Source organism: Apium graveolens, chromosome 8, assembly GCF_009905375.1.
Source record: "Apium graveolens cultivar Ventura chromosome 8, ASM990537v1, whole genome shotgun sequence".
Taxonomy (NCBI): Eukaryota; Viridiplantae; Streptophyta; class Magnoliopsida; order Apiales; family Apiaceae; genus Apium; species Apium graveolens.
Genome location: NC_133654.1, coordinates 146874487 through 146879192, shown reverse-complemented (window position 1 = coordinate 146879192; position 4706 = coordinate 146874487). Strand labels below are relative to the sequence as shown.

General features: G+C 39.8%; 1 non-coding gene across 1 annotated transcript; it reads left to right on the top strand.

Moving 5' to 3' along the window:
• The first annotated feature begins 983 nt into the window (after positions 1–983).
• LOC141681659 (small nucleolar RNA R71) lies at positions 984–1090 on the top strand. Its single transcript, XR_012559086.1, has one exon. It is a non-coding gene; the product is annotated as a small nucleolar RNA R71 (small nucleolar RNA).
• The last annotated feature ends 3616 nt before the right edge of the window (positions 1091–4706 follow it).

Sequence of the window (4706 nt, the reverse complement as noted above, 5' to 3'; positions counted from 1 at the left end):
AACACCTCCAGAAACTTCTCAAATTCCTTGTCCAGCTTTTTCTTCTGCAGCCTCTTGGAAAAAGGTGTTGGAGGATAGATCTGTTTCTCCCCTGTATTATCCTCGGGCGGAGTGTGCTCAACAGTAGTCTTCCTTGGTTCCACTTCTTTGTCCTACTGCACTACTTCTTTCTCAGCACCAACGTTTTCAGTCAACTCTTGAGTTTTTTCGGGATTCGCAACCTTTTAAGACCTTAAAGTGATTGCCTTTACCTACTCCTTAGCTTCCCTCTTTTCTAGCACTTCAGTGTCACTAGGTAATGTACCAGGCTGACGATTTAGCAAGGCATTGGCAATTTGACCAATTTGATTTTCCAAGGTCTTGATAGAAACAGCTTGACTCTTGCACATAAGCTTCAACTCCTCTAATTCATATTTTTCATTGGCTTGTTGCAGCTGGAGTTGCTTTCTAGGTGCATACTATGGTTGCTGAAAACCAGGGGGATGTACTGTTTAGCTGGTTACTGCTGATAACGTTGTTGAACCGCATTCTGAGCATTACTCCAACTGAAATTAGGATGATTGCGGTTGTTGGGATGATAGGTGGCTGGCGCTGATTGCTGCGATCGTTGGAAGTTGCTCATGAACTGAGCTGATTCACTAGAAATTGCGCACTGATCAGTCTCATGGGCACCAACACAAAGCTCACAGACACTTGTGATTTGATTTACTTCATAATTATCCAAAGTGTCCACCTTCATCGTCAGAGCTTAAAGTGGGGCAGGGATAGCAGTAGCTGCATCCAACTCCAGAATTCCTGCGACTTTTCCCTGAGTCAGTCTCTGGGAAGGATTCTGGTACTCATTAGCAGCCATCAGTTCAATAAGTTCATAAGCTTCATCGTAGCTCTTAGCCCACAAGGCTCCTCCTGATGCTACATCAAGCATGGGTCTAGAAGTAGCACCCAATCCATTGTAGAAGCAATTAATAATCATCCAATCAGGCATGCCATGATGTGGGCACTTCCTTAGCATCTACTTATATTGATCCCAAGCCTCACATAGAGATTCCCCTATTTGTTGAGCAAACTAGGTAAGAGCATTCTTGATTGCAGCAGTCTTCGCCATGGGGAAGAATTTAGTGAGAAACTTTTACGCAAGATCCTCCTAAGTGGTGATAGATCCTGCTGGTAGAGAGTGTAACCAGCACTTGGCATTGTCCCTCAAAGAGAACGGAAACAGGCGTAGCTTGATAGCGTCTTCAGTCACATCATTGAATTTGAAAGTATCACAGATCTCGATGAAATCCCTGATGTGCATATTGGGGTCTTCAGTAGGAGAACCCCCAAACTGAACTGAGTTCTGTATCATCTGAATCGTGCTTGACTTGATCTCAAAAGTGTTAGCCCTGATGGCTGGTCTGATGATGCTTGACTGAATGTCATTAATCTTAGGCTGAGAATAATCCATCAAAGCCTTCGGATTTTCTGCTTGATCTCCCATCGCTACTACAACTGGTTCTCCGACTTTCTCTTCTTCTTCTACCTTCTTTTCTTCCTCAAAAACTTCCTTCCGAACTACCACAACTTCTTCCTCGGCTTTATCCAGTGTTCTCTTACGAGTACGCGAACGCGTATGCATACACCCTCGCTAGAGTACTGAAATAAGACAAGGAAACAGATAAGTAACAATGTCCGAGTCAATGAACTTTAACAACCACCGATGGAAAGCACATAAACTATCAATTAACACTGCAGTCCCCGGCAGCGGCGCCAAAAACTTGTTAGTCACTAAACATGCGCTAATAATACACGCAAGTATACATGTTCACAAGTAATATATAATCTTTTCTATTTCATTCCCACAAAGACCGTATTGGTTAACTAATTAATTCACGTACTTAAGCAACAATGTATGGTTAATATTCAATGCTAAGACGATAACTAATTGATGTTGTTTACAACTAAGAATTAAACTAATAATTATAACTACGATAATAAGATTGATTGAATTAATAATTATGACAAACATGGGATTCTAACTTCATTAAATACTTCATCCAATAGCCTTATTGATCTTAACCTTATCATACAATGGTGATGACACTAATCAGATAACACGAAACTGATAAATGCCAACTTTCGTTGCGCGAGTACCATACTACCAGACATCCACAAAAGAGATAGAAGCTGAATAGACACCAATTATATTGAGACCCTATATGTCTATAGAATTTGACAATATAATGGTTTAAGCACAAGTTATCTATCGTGATTACATAGGGTAAGTAAGATGGTTAAAATTACCTTCGAATCATGCATAACAAATACATGAACCTATGCTAACATGGCAAGTTCTAAATCCTTAAATTCACTTTCGCTTCATTAAGAATTAACAGACTATCTTATAAGTTCACAATGCTCATAAGACGAATATGCACAACCAATACTAGGATATTATACAATCACCACATACTAAGACATCAATCAATTTAACTAAATAAATCCATAAATAAATCCGCTAGAACCCCACGATAACGATTAGCCCAGAATCGGACTCATCATCAACGTGGGTTCCGATGAAAGCATGGTATATAAAATGTAGTCTTTATAACGAATAAATAAAACCAAGTACAAACAAGAGTATAGGTTCAACAAAACAAGAAACGAGCATTCAAGATTACAACTTAAAACAAAGATTCACAAGAATAAACTAGATCGTCTTCACCTTTGTTGAATTGTGCTATAGGTCTCTTGTTTTCTTCTCCTTGTGCTCTGATAAGTCTCCTCCTTAAAAAACGATCTTCAGTTATCAATATATAGCAGTCCAAACAGCCCTGGAGTCCATAAAACAGAATTGCAATAGAATCAGGATTTTATTATCCCGACACGGCGCGGCCGCGTGCTTCATCAGCGCAGGCACGCTGGCTCCCTGAACTTCGGCGCGGCCACGCGCTTCTTCAGTGCGGGCGCGCTGGCCTTCTGCCAAAATTGACTTCTTCCATTTTTTTCTTGCAGATTCGAGCTGGTCTTCGTGACCTTTTATTCCAACACCACCTAGACACTATATTAGCACCAAAATAATACTAATTCACCTGATTACCTAGATAATGCCTGAAATGCAAAAACACTAGAAAACACGTTAAAACACTTAACAACTTGAGTATAAATGCACCAATACAAAGCTTATTAGAGCATTATAAAGTGTCATAAATGCTACTCAACACCATGCAAAGAGCAAAGGATGTTATCACCTCCATGCCTTCTACAGCTGGTGATGACATTAACTATGGAACTGGTGGGTCTGAAGAATTCTTTATAAATGAAGATGATGATGAAGGAGAGTCAATGGACATAGGGGGAGAACAAGGCCCTAGCTCCAGATCTGGCCTGCCATCTTGGGCATTTTCAAAGGAATGTGATGTTCAACACTTCAAGTCCACTCTCATCCATCAAATTCAACAGACACATAATGCTCTTCAATCCACTACCAATGCTAGCACCAAGAAGCTCTTATAGGCACATCTCAACTCTCTATAATTACATCAAATACAAGATTTTCAACATAATCTGGATGTCACTTCTATCAAAATAGAGATTGATCAAGTGAAGAAGGGTGTCTCTGAAAGGTTGGATGCTAAACTTCCAAATGCAACAATGCTTAACGTTAACAGACAGCTAAGGAAGAATTCTAGTCCTGTCAATAAAGTGGGTTCTCTGGATGCAAGACTAACAACAATAGAAGCATCTCTCACAGGCATCCAGTTATATCAAGCACAGCAAACTCAATTGCTTCAAAAGCTGGTGGCTGCACAGACTTCTACCTCCACTCTACTTGATGATAACAAAAGGGGGGAGAAAGAAGATTCTCTTGTCCCAGTTAGTCAGGGAGGGTCAAGAAGTGAGGGGGAGCAAGTGCTAAACATTCAAGTCAGCAAAGCAATTGTGCAAGCAATTGCCTTCACTAAGCCACCAGCTATAGATAGCATTGATCTCATCAATCTAGCCGTAACAAAACTGAAATCAAATGATAAACTAACAAAGATTGATGTAGCAGCAACTGAGAAGGAGCCAGTAGACATAATAAATTGGAACAAGATTGATGCAGACATTCAAAAGAAATTTTTTCAAATACAGAAACAAGTCAAGACTTTTCATCACCACTCACAAGTCACACAAATTCCAGTAAATGAAATGAGTCTTGGTAGCTTGGAAGAAGGCCAAACTTCATGCATCAAATCTCCAAAAGCCAATCTAATTCTGAAGCCTAAAAGGAACTATTTAAAGTTCTCAGACAAAAACCCTGTGGATCTTATGTTTGAGACACCTAGGCCAGATGAAAAGAAGCTGTTGGCAAGGTCAATTGCATTTTTCAAGGATCCAGCTGATTCAACACTTAAAAGGAGAATTGCCAAAATCTACAGGAATCGTAAAGAGATATATGTGGTGGCTGGACATCCTCAGTTTGCAGCAGCAAAGAAAAAAGAAAAAGAAAGAATCAAGCAAGAAAAGAAGCAGGCTGCTTTAGATGCTAAAAAGCTCAAACAGAAAAAGAAGCAAGATGCTATCTTGGCCAAGCTTCAAGCTGTGAAAGCTGCAACTGAAATCTCTGAAAAACCAACTGTGGAAACTGATACTCAGGATCAAAAAGTGCAGAATGAACCTCAACAGATAAAGAAACCAAGATACAAGCAAAGAATCAAGAAGAAATTAGACTTCAGTGATGAGTA